Below are 13457 nucleotides of genomic sequence, written 5' to 3'. Positions count from 1 at the left end.
TCAGTTAACTGATTAACCGCCTACTTCCCTCTCTTCCCACCTCCAATTCCCAAGATACCTTGGTTCTCCAAATGTATACTGTCCTACATATGCCTACAAGATACAGGTCTTCTCCACACTTCTACAATATGCATGCTTCCCAGCCTTACTTTCCTATTACTTTCCCTTGCTGGATTTTGCACCTCAAACATATCACCTCCTCTGCAAGACACACCACCCTCAAATGCAATTCATTTAACTATATCACATGCACAGCAACAACCCAAACAATTCCCTTAATCCCACTTATCTCTTATATAATCAAATATCCAGGCACAAAAAGGCACCCTCGTATACATAGCACAGTAAATTGAATACCCTTAAATTCTCTATAAGACTTACTCATATTTGCTTTTCTTCTATAAAGTAGATAGCATATCCCATGCCACTGTCTACAACAATCCACAAAGTCCCCACACAAATCAGACAAACCTATCCATCATGTTAATCAATGCTGGCAGCCTACTCAACAAAAACTGACACAACTTTCACAACTAACAAGCCCACACATAATCACTGTAACAGAAACATGGGTCAATATGCCCACCCCTTACATAAGCCAACACTTTCCTTACTAATTTATTTATTTTATTTATTTAACATTTGTTTACTGGGAAAGTCTGACTTGGAACAAAGCCGATTGTCAACGGAGGCCTGGGGAGAAACACTCCAGACATATGTCTTTGTAAACAAAGTGTTTGTGTTGTGGAGGGTTGTGTAATTGTATCTTCACAACCCTCATCCTTGATCCAAAATAGGTGTAAGATCAATACTTAAGATAAAATACTGCCTAAGATTGATTTTACAAGGTTAGAACAACTCTACAACCTGGCTTGCTGTAAGATTACAAAGCAAAAAAGTCTCTCCCATGGCACTGTGTACTGTCTACTCCACCATTCACTAACCCTACTGAATTCAATAACATTTTATAACAATGTGAACAGTCAACTATGTCAGTCAAAGACATAGCTCTAATTGGAAACTTCAACATAAACTTTCCATGTCCTTCAAATCAATAGATGAGTGACTTATTCTCTGCCAGTAAACTCTGTCAACTAACCAAATCAAATCTAAGCTTTTATAAGTACTCCCTCCTTGAACCTTTAATCATAAACATCTCAAAACAAAATCAGCATTAACATACCTCCTCACAACATTAATGACCACTGTGCCATTTCAGGGGCAAACAAATACCCCCAGCTAAACCAATCACCTGCAAACATAAATCTCAAAGCAACATTTTATCATTAGTAAAAGATATAAAAAGTACCTCAATGAATTCCATTCTACAGAAAGCAAGCCATAAATAAATAAAAATCACATCACTCACCAACACATCACTTCACCTCAAAGACAATCTTGTCCCCAAAGTCATCAAACTCATTAAAGGTACTTCAAACACTGGCTGTACTCAGACCTGTAATCCCATTACAAAGTTAGAGATAAAGCTTGTTCCACTTGCAAACAAAATCCATCTTCACAAAACTAACTCTCCAATTATCTCTCCCCCTATTTTCCTCTTTCCTACTTCAAAAAATCACCACTAAGGACAGCTTAAAAGCAATAGATCAAGCACCTGTAGTTTCAGATAACCTACTTTTGCTGTTCATCATTCTTTGTAACGAGCCCGTTGCATCATCTCTCCTTGAACTGTACAATCTGTGTATTACAAACAACACTATGCACATCATGTGGAAGACAGCAAGAGGGGTCCAAACGTTGAGAAGGAATCATCAAGAACAGACGACTAGTATTGCTCAAACTGAATTCATCCTCAAGTCTTGGCAAGTATTTTCATGTGGAAAAGAAGAGTAAAATGAAATGAGAAAAAATAAAGAACAAAAACAGTGCTTATTGAAAGGTATAAAAAAGAAACATGAACATGGGAAAGAAAAGGATGTCCTACATGGTGCAATACTTATGAAATGAAGCAAGCCAAACTAATCAATACAAAAAATCCAGCTCCAAGGATATATGATGATAAATACAGGGAACTACATCTAGATATGGTAAATTTTACAACATACTCACACACACACACACACACACACACACACACACGCACACACACACACACACACACACACACACACACACACACACACACACACACACACACACACACACACACACACACACACACACACACACACACACACACAAACACACGTGCACATGCACACACACACACACACACACACACACACACACACACACACACACACACACACACACACACACACACACACACACACGTGCGCACACACGTGCACACATGCACACTCATGCACACACACACACACACACACACACACACACACACACACACACACACACACACACACACACACACACACACACACACACACAAAGATAACAAGAAAAGGATGTAAAAGTTCAATAAGGTAGAAATGAAACAAATGAAAACTGAAGTGATTGGACATCTGAGAAGTGAGGGATTTAGTTCGGAAGCTTCAGCACTGGCAATATTACAGCATGACAGGCAAATGAATCCTCAGATGGAGGACCTGCATTTGATAAAGGTATGCCACTGGTCAATGTTCTGGAACCTTCTATAGGTAACTGACATGAAAGTCTAGTTAAAATTGTACAGCAAGAGAAACAGAAGGAAACACTGAGAACTCTGACATAGGTCATATTGCATCATAGTGGATCAATAGGGCCCAAAATGGAGGAACAATAGATAGAGCTAATGGCATCTGAAGAAGCTATGTCACAGGATGATGTTCTAGAACCTTCTGAAGAAGACTCACAGGAAACAGAGAGCAAAGAAGATACTCTCTGTCCAAAAGAAAGTGATCTAATGGAAGACATGCTTGATTTAATAGCGATGGAGTGACATATTCAGATAGACGAAAGAAATATATTGCAGAATGTAAATAAGACTCAAATGTTAGAAGAATGTCAAAACAGACAAATTCTGTAATTGGGAATATTAAGAGAAATTCACGTGATTCAGCAGAAATGAATATGATATATTACTGTGCAGCTAAACTAATCACAGATAAAGGAGTAACAACAGAAAGGAAAGGAGCAAGTAGAATGACACTAAGGACACACTAAATAGAGAGGACTATGAAGAAGCTAAAACAATAAGTATTCCTGCTGGAAGTATACAGAAGGGAAAAAGTAAGATATCACAATGGAAACATCAAATAGATAAGTATAAAGAAACTAAGCCAAGAAGTTTTACTGTTAGAATAATACAGAAAAAGGAACATCTCATCAACAACTCTTAGAAAGATACAGCTGGCAGAAGTAACACACCATGTCAAAACAGACAATCACAAGCAGATAAACTTAGAAGGTATGTATATGGGTGTACCTCACAATATCAAAGTACCTAAACATTGAACTTTAAAGAAAGCCTCAATCCAAAAAGACCGACAGTCAGATTCAATAAAGCTTACATAGTAGCGCACTGTTTCGGATTCAGTAAGTGGCGTGCATCACCACGCAAACAAGGTAAACACTGTGGCATGCAGATTGCAACATAAGCAGCTGAACTGTATGCTAATCAACCAGTCCAAGATGGAGAAGAGTTTTCAGACCTCGCGTAACTTTTCGCAATCTACATGATGTGGGAATTGTAGAGCACTACAGGGTGGATAGAGACACACTACGGGAACCCTGCAACCTCTATCTTCCTCAACTCAGAGACAGGGCAAACTAAGGGAAACCCATCCCAGTGGAGACAAAGGTATGTAGCACTTAGAATCTTAGCTAAAGGTACCTTTCAGAGACCAACAGGGGACATGCTAGGGCACCACAGGTATTAGCATCAAGCATCCTCTATCAATTCATGAATACTATGCTCCAACATGCCAGTGACCACATATATTTTCCTCGAAGTCCTGAGGATATGGCCAGAAATATATAGGAGTTCTACCCTGTAGCACACTACCCTGATGTACTGGGTGACATAGATTTTAAATATATAGAAATTAAGGTACCACCGAGAAACAGGTAAGGATCTAGATTAATAGAAAGGGCTTCCAATATTTTAACTGCCAAGCTATGTGTAATGCCCGGGGAATCATCTTGAATGTGTGTTCTGGCAGTTACCATGACTCACATATCTTGCACACCTCCCAACTGTATCAGAGGTTCGCTAGGGGGGATATCCCACAGGGTCATTTACTGTGGAATGCAGGTTATGCACTGCAACCATGGCTGATGATACCCATTAGAAATACACATGCATTTGCTGAAGAGTGCCATAATGAGGCACATGCTCAAACCAGAAATATCATACAGCATGTGTTTGGGGTGCTGAAGTCAAGGCTCTGGTGCCTAGATACAGCTGACAGAGCCCTGAAGTACAGTCCATGGACATGTTCTGAGATATTCACAGTATGTGCCATGCTATACAACATCATCCTGAGAAAACAACTTCAGCAGGATCAACAAGGGGAAGGAGCACGTATCCCACCACCAATGCCAAGGTCACCATAACCACATGCAAATGAGGAGTCAGAGGGAGAAACAGCACCTGCTGTTGGTGTAGGCAGATGTAGGTGTGCTCAATATGCCCTTGCATTGGCTAGGAGTCAATGCATAGCACACTTACTTACCACCTAAGGGGATAAAATCTTCCTCCTATGCACATACATATAGTGACATTGATGCCAGGCAACTCTCACAACCTTAACCTCCCCATGTATTGGCTGTGTACTGCTTGCATCAGACAGAGTCAGCCCTAAACTAAAACTGTTGCAACTGCTGGATTTATAAGGTAAGTATTGAACCTGGACTGTATGTATTGTAATATGAATGAGTGGCTTATCCTTGCGTTTTGTTACTCGGTTATGTAAGATTTGTACAAAATTGTCCAGAATCTACCTCAACCCTATCGCACCACCAGACCATTAAGATCCAGCAACAAAAATCGCTTGCAGATCACTAAAGCCAATAACTCTGCTGGTGAAGCAATATTCTCTTGCACCATAGCCAAATTATGGAACTCTCTCCCACCCATAATTACCTCCATATCATCATGCACCCACTTCAAAACTTTACTAAAAGCGCACTTAAAAAACATGCTGGCTATGCCCTTGCAACTCCCACTCTAATATCATCCACCCACTACCTTTCTTTCCACCCCACTAACTACCTTGATTATAGCAAGCTTGGATGCTCATAAGCCTACTGCTTATTATACAGCAGGAACTTTTTATTGTAACAATTGTTAATGCCTGTTATGTACTTCGCAGATAAGGATTCTAGTTGTCTACTGATGTACTATGTTTTTCATCTGTGACTATGTTTGTAATTGTTAATTGCTATGTTAATCAAATTATTAATTGCTATATAAATCCAATGTAACTATTGTCTGTATATTTTAACTGTGGAGCTTTTCTCCCCAGGCCTCTGCTGAAAATGGACCTATGTCCAGTCGGACACTCCTGGTCAACAAATGTAAATAAATAAAATAAAATAAAAATAAATAAATGACCTTAGCATGTGATAGCAGAGACTTATTTGACTTACATGGGCCCATTATTAATTTATAGGCCTTGGTTATTAAAGATTCACACAGTCATGCCTCTCAAAAGTAGTGATGGTCACTGCATGCCCTCAGTTTAGCACCATATGTTTGTACTGGAAAATCATTAAAGAGAGAAGTTAGAAAGAAATGGTACACATTTCAGTTTCAGCCTTTACAACCATCAAAAGATCATTCAGAATAAAATTGGAAAATTTTGATGCTATCAACTGTCTAACTTTCTAAGACCAACATAAGTCAAAGGTATAATTACCAGTGAAACATTACGAATGCAGATATACTAAGCACTAAGTCAGCTCTGCATCCTGAACATCAGACACAAAGCTTTATGTATACTTGAATCCAAAAGATAGAAAAAAGGGATTTGGCTCAGTTATCATCAGTTATCATCACTTGCACAGGCTGTTGCGTTGGGAGGGGGGGGCAGGAAGCCTAGGCTGACACAAAAGTTCAGTGAGTGTGTGTGAGTAAGAAAGAGAAGCAGGCAGACATTTGGATAAACCAACAAAGCACCAGCAAAACAAAATGAGTTTTAAGTTGCACGGCTGAACCATATAACTGTTGTGTGTGTCTGTAGGGGTCCTCCAGGTGAAACTGGTGTGTGAATGTCTGCATGAACACAGCCAAGGTCTGTGCTGTCTCAATTTCTTGATATGTCAGACAGAAGTGAGCCATGCATGGTAGAGGTGGCAGTTCATTGTTGTCCCTGACCACAGGAACTGGGTCTACCAGGAGTTGCACTGATATATTCAAACCCATGGTCAGATGCACAGCTGAACAAACATGTATAATAATATTGGATTAATTTAGGACTTGCTGGTGTGATAAAGTAACTGTCAACTAAGTCTTGTTATGAGTCAGTGCATTTTCTAGATCTGTGTTCTGTAAGTGGAGAGGAATGACTTCCAGCTTTGTTTGTCTGCTCTTAATCAAGTGGAAAAGGCACATTTTACCAGAACAAAATATTGCAATGTATAATGAACAGTTCTGTTGCTGAGCATTCCTATTCACTGTCATCAATGATAATGACTCTGTAAAAGAAACTGTATGAAATATTATTAAATAACTGATAAATCATGTCCTTACATGTGCATTAGCAGCTATCATATCCTGCTAATTGGTCTAGTATTAATATGTCATCTGTCTCTGTCATAATTTGAACTGAAATAATTTTGATCAAAATGGCTCACTCTGAGGTTATGGAAGACTTGATTTTATACACAGTCTGCTAGCTTTTATTCCTGCATTTTGGCAATTATGAATTAAATCTGCACACGTTTTTGTTTCCCAAAATTATGTATTTCATTCCTGGCTATCATGAATGTAATAAATAATTAGCTGATGCATTTCTCTGTTCACTGATCTCTGAAATAAACACTCTGACGCATGGAAATCCAAAGCTGGTTCATGAGTGTAAATATTTGTTTTATAACTGACCTTTATGTCATTGTGCAATGGCAGAATCATAAGAAAGTTCTCCAATGTATAGAGAGACACTGTCATAAAATAAGGAGTGCTACACATACCTAAGTATCCAACAATTCCTTTACTTTCCTTAACCAATGGGAAAGATGTTATAAGTAGATAACCATGAGCACAAATGATTCAGTTGCCCATCTGAAAGGCCTTATCAGCTGGTCTTAGACCAGCCTTTACAGAAAATTAAATTATATCTCTACAGCTGCAGAACATTTGTTTAAAAATGCATAACATACAGGTCTTAGTAAGGCAATTAATTTGTTGTTATCTGCCAAATAGCTAAGTTAATCTAATGTATACTTAAATATTTCATTCAATAATAACCGAATAGCATGTGTATATGACTGCTTTCTATTCATTCACTTTGGTCACTGTTAGAGAGGTCAGACTAGGTACTGTGAATGCAAAACTTCTAAAAGTGCTACTTCAGTAAAATACAGTGTATATGAAAGATGTCTGTTATACTCTCATAGCATGGAGCCCTCTGACCTTGGCATCCATCACCCTATGCCCTGATATTTTCATATATACCTCTGAGGTCACAGTACCTTGCAGTATAATGTAGCCTCAGAATGAGTATGCATTCCCCCTGTTCTTACTTAATTTTTTCTATTCTGAGGATCACAGTTTGTGTATCTTGACTTTCAACATGTACTCATGGTATTCTTTGTCTGAAAATGGCAACGTGCAAAGTGGTAGTTTTTAGAATTTAAAATGTTTTCTCCCAGTGGAATGGACATGGACAGAAAAACACTGATTTATCACAGATCAGCATAAATGTTATCATATCACAGCCTATGTGTCTATGTGCATATAATCTAGACCATTTGTTACGCATGTAGCTAGCCCCATTGTTTTGATATGGAATGTATACATTTATTTTCATTGTGCTCAGTGGTTAGATCCCACAAACCAAAGTGAGAAATGGTATTGAAATCAGATACAAGCAGAATCCCACATTGATACTCAAAGGTGTGCCCATCAGAGCTACAGTATAAATTCTATGATTTGAATAGACAAAGGGTGGTATTCGTAGTAATTATACAAAAGTGTAAGGTAAAAAAGTACAGCAAAGGCATGATTCAGAAAGGCCATTTACGCCACTCTGTGAAGACTGTGAATGTACTTTGCAGAAATAATGAGATGTTAATGAGAACTGATGTAAAACCATGTATGCTAATAAGTCTTCCTCCCACCTGTTGGAGATTCATAGTCACCTGCAGTGGAATCACTCATTTTCATTGAGTATCTCACATGCTTCTGCCTCAAGGATACTTCAGCAGATCCTTGATGTACTCTTGGCTCATGTAGACCAGCACATCTGTTTTCTGGTGTCACCTCAGGGTCAAGAACAGACTATGAGTGCCATTTATGGGGTGACACATTTCCTTGAGGGTGCTCAGTGCAATAGATTGCTCCCATGTTGTGATTAAGGCCACATCTGGTCCACAGGGGAGCAGTACTGCAATAAGAAGGGATAACATTCTATCAGCTGTGAAGTGGGGCTGCAGAAGACAATTTCAATAAAGCCCAGTCTCCAACTTGTATTGTCATGCAACATGTAATTGAAATATTACACAGTAGATTTAGATGCCTGGACGAGTCTGGAGGTGCCTTCAGTATGACCCAGCTACTACATGCAGGATGTTTACATGTTTCATTCTGCATAATGTGATCATACTCCAGCCTAATAATGAAGTGACCAACGCTGTCACTTCAGCTCCCCTTTCCAGTCCCACAGTGACTAATGATGACCAGCCAGCTACAGTAGAAAGGGACCCCATGTGGCAGGATCATGCATGGCATATGGAAATGCAAGTAAAGAGGCTGCATCTTATACAGAACTATGAACCATGACATGCAAGTTAGTGTTTCCTTTCTTGTGAAAAGCACATAGAGTATAATAGATGCATGCAGTGATATGTGTGGGCTATGCTGTGTAAGGCACAATGTGAAGTAACATTCACACATTTGTCCTGACAGTACCTCATCTCATTGCCCTTCCAACACAGACCCCTATTTGAGTCTGGTAAGTCCTCACCACTGTACAAATGGAGGTGGCCTTGGATGTTTACTTTGCAACCATACCATGGAGCAATGTGATCATGGCATTATCTCTACTCTTTGCCATTTCCTATGTACTGCTGAAAATCCTTAAATAAACCCTAGATGACTCTATCCAGTTATAGCTAACTCTCTGTAGTGGTGCACTGGGACTTAACAAAGTTGTGGCACATTTGGTACTGCACAATCAATGCTTTGCATGTTTCCTGGAGTAGCTGTGAAAAATGTCTGCACCTGGCACCCCTTTGTAAAGGTGTCAATATGGACACTGCACCATCTGAATTTCTGCTGTCATCTATAAGTTTTTTCTGTCGGTTTGGAGACAGTGGTGTAGAGATACATAGTTTTTTCTCCCTGTATAGCTTGTAGTGCAATGTCACTATGTGCTTGACTTTGTGACCCAGTGTCATTTCCGGGTACTTACATGTCGTGGGGTGTGCAATGCTACCATTAAACTTGGCAACTGTTTGCCACTTTCCTCAGGTTGTCTCATAAATATTACTATGTCATCCTCATCCTCATCATCACCATCATCATCATCATCCTTACCATCATCACCACCAGGCATTCTTCTGTTGATATCTTCTAAATTTATTTATATAGTGGAAAGGTCTGTTTCTGCTGAGAAACCTGTAAATAATTAATCAAGTGCATTGCTAATCAGATAGTTGGATACACTACTGTATTCTGTGCAATGCATTGTGAAGGACACTTGGCATGCATACTGTGTTCATCAGTACCATTATGTGCTGACGTGGATGGTACACTTGTTAATAGTAACTGTCATGTGTTACATTTAATCACTTTATTTAATTTCATCCTTCTATTGTGTATATATGTATATGTTGCAGTTGTGAAACCAACCTTCCTGAGCAGGTGTCTGTTGATTCTGTAGATGTGGGTATTAGCCATTGTCCGCACCACCACTAATTATTCCAGTGCCATTATTGTCTCTCTCATAATCATATCCATGAATAGAGAGGAGTTCTTTCTCATCAGGTGTTAAAGGAATAAGTGTTGGACACCCCCAGTACACGTAAAGAAAATTGCATTCTGCCTTGCATCATACATGTCCTACTATATCATTGGCTTTCTTCTTGTACTGTGTTAATGTACAATTCCTTCCACCAACAGCATTTATATTCATAACTACCTGTTCTTATGTTTTTGCTCTCTCAGCTTGTTTGTGACCCCCTTTTCCCTAAAGACATCTGCCAAATGTCCTAAGAGTTGCATTGTGAATGTGGTTCTTCTCATGGATACATATGTCCTTTCTCTTGATCCCTGATGCAGCATCATTTATTTGCCTAAAACAGTATATCTCAACCATGTGCTGAGATTTTTGATTCACTCATCAGCCAAAAGACACAGCAATGAAAGCATACATGCTTTCATCATAAATAATTCAAAGATCTGAGTACAAAATCATGTATGGTGACAGAATGCCCATATTTATATACACATACTGCAAGTCCCAATCCGGCCAGTTAAAGTTATTTCAGTAACCTGTACAGCATAATCAACAAATTCAGTGTAGTATTGCAAACATTTAACATTGCACAGCCATCTTATACTGTTGCTAACAGATTGTTATCCTTCTGATACCACTTTTCTGTATTAATACTGTCATTTTTTTCTTTTTGACTGATGTAAATCCACCACTAAAGCATCATGTATCCTGACACAAAAATATTTTGGAGAAAATGCCGAGCATATGACTTCAATCACTTCAGACTATGTACTTATATTTTTTGTATCATCATCAGTAATTGCCTCTAAAAATAGTTTCCAAAATACCTTTCACACTGCAATTATTCCCCACAAAATTTCAGTGCTGCTATCAGGAATTCCCATTTATGTTTCACTGATGGCTTATATAAACAAATAAATGAATCTCTTGCATCTCACTGTCAGATCTATAAAATACAATATATTACTAGTAAATACAGTTATCTAAAATCTATATCAACTGCTTTTAACTAATTTATAATGTTTTATTATTGTTTTCTTACTTGAATATGTTTGAAATTTCCTAAAGCATTTTCCACCTGTTTCAAGTGATAGCAAATTAATGTGATCTTAAATGTATTTAAATAAGTTCATGATCAAAAGTTTCATGAACACTGGATAGCAGCTGCACATCGGTGCAGTGTTGAATGGGTTTCAATTTTAACTGAAAGAGATAATATCAAAAAGGATAAACTCGTGAATGAAATGAAACAAGTTTGTGATCAATTAGTTAGCTTGACTTCTAATACCACTTTGGAAAATTTCCTGGTGGGTATAAATACGAAATTAATCAACTATGAAAAAGATCTTATTGACCGAAAGAAGTACAAGCTAAATAGAGACATAAAAGATTATGAACACAAGAGGGCGTTTGTGTTCTCCAATAATCAGAGAACTAGGAAGAAGGCTGTTACGTTCCAGAGAGGAAATCCGGTGTCTGAAGCGTATAAAAGTAAAGGCTTCCTGTCAGGTGAAAGTGGTGCATCATCGTGGGAAGAAGATGACAGAGAGAACTTTCCTGAATTACCAGGCGCGAATTCGGAAGGTTTCCAGAAGACGTTTCGGAATTCAAATGGACAATACACGAATACCAGGAAAAGGGGTTGGAATTATTCAGAACGCCAAAGAGACTCGGGCGATGGACATTTTAAAAGAGGTAGATGGACTTGATTTTGTCAGTGAAACTAAGTAATGATTATGTGGTCAACTTATCGGATTATATGCTGGATAATGTGGAAAGGGGTATTTTGGAAAGGGGGTTGAAGTTTGTTCCCACCTGCTTTCCAAAAAAATATGAGTTAAAAACAGAAGTATTTCAACTGTTTCGTAAAATCAATCTTAAAGAGTATTTTTCTAGACATACTTTTGGTTCTGTCGGGAACAATAACAGCTCTATTACGGAAATGTTTAACAGTGATAGTGAGAGTGATGAGAGTTTTATTCGTGTACTTCAGATAATGAAGACATGGTTAATGCATATAGTACATTTAATGTTAGTAAGTTAAAATCAAATAGTTCGTTTATACCTCCTATAAAACACATTAATACAAAAGTTTGAATGTGTATTAAATCTATTGGTGGAAAAGGAGCTAGAATGTTTTTTGAAACAAAAACATGATTACAATCTGACAAAAATAGAGTGGAATAAACTGCAAGGACTTAGTAAGAATAAGAATATAGTGTTTAAGCCCTCAGATAAAGGGGGTAAACTGGTTATATTAAACGCGTGTGATTATTACGAGATGTGTATGAAGCATTTGGGTAATAAAAATGTTTATCTTGAGATTGATTTAAGATACATAAAGGAAGCAGAAGCTGACTTTATGAATTTATTACAGAAAGGTATTAGGTTACATTATTTCACAAAATCTGATGTTGACCACAAAATAATTATTAAAAATACTCAAATGGCAAGATTTTTTTGTCTGCCGAAGATACACAAAAATTTCAATAGCCCCCCGGGCCGTCCAATTGTGTCAGCTCATGGCTTCTTTACTTATAATATGTGTAGTTTGTTACATGATATATTAATTGATAAAGTTATGACATTACCTTCCTATATCAAAGATTCTTATGATTTTTTACAAAATATCAAGAGTATAGGTTGGGAGGAAGGAATGTATTTTATTACTGCAGATGTAGAGAGTTTATACACAAATATCTCCCATTTTTGGGGATTGGAAGCTATTAAATTTTTTTTGAGTGATTGTCCTAGAACACACTATATACTAGAGATGATAGAATTTTGTTTAAAAAATAATGCTTTTGAATTTAATGGTAAATTATATAAGCAATTAATTGGAACAGCGATGGGAGCAGCATTTGCTCCAGCTTATGCTAATTTATTTATGGGGATGTTTGAGAATGAATTTCTATATAAATTACATTTCTTCAATACATATGTCATAAAATATTATAGATTTATTGATGATCTTATTTTTATATGTAAAGACGGTTATGAATTTTGTGATGAATTTATACAGAAATTAAATATTAATAAATATGGTATTAAATTTGGGGATGTGCAGATAGGTTCTGAAATTAATTTTTTGGACATTTCTCTTAAAGGTATTAATAATCAGTTCATTCATACTAGTATATACAGAAAATTTGATGAAGTTAGTTGGAAAATGTGTGGGAGTAGTTGTCATCCATACATACGTTAAAAAGTATACCCTATGGAGAGTTTATGAGAATAAAAAGGCTTAACTCAGATGTTAATTTAGCTTTTGATGAATCTTTAAGAATGGCCAAGTTATTTATTAATAGGGGTTATGATATTAATGCAGTTAAAAACAATATTATAAAGGTGTTCAAAAATAGTTTTGATATAAAAACA

Source organism: Protopterus annectens, chromosome 4.part0, assembly GCF_019279795.1.
Source record: "Protopterus annectens isolate FY-2018-M chromosome 4.part0, PAN1.0, whole genome shotgun sequence".
Classification (NCBI taxonomy): domain Eukaryota; kingdom Metazoa; phylum Chordata; order Ceratodontiformes; family Protopteridae; genus Protopterus; species Protopterus annectens.
This window is presented reverse-complemented; position numbering follows the sequence as displayed.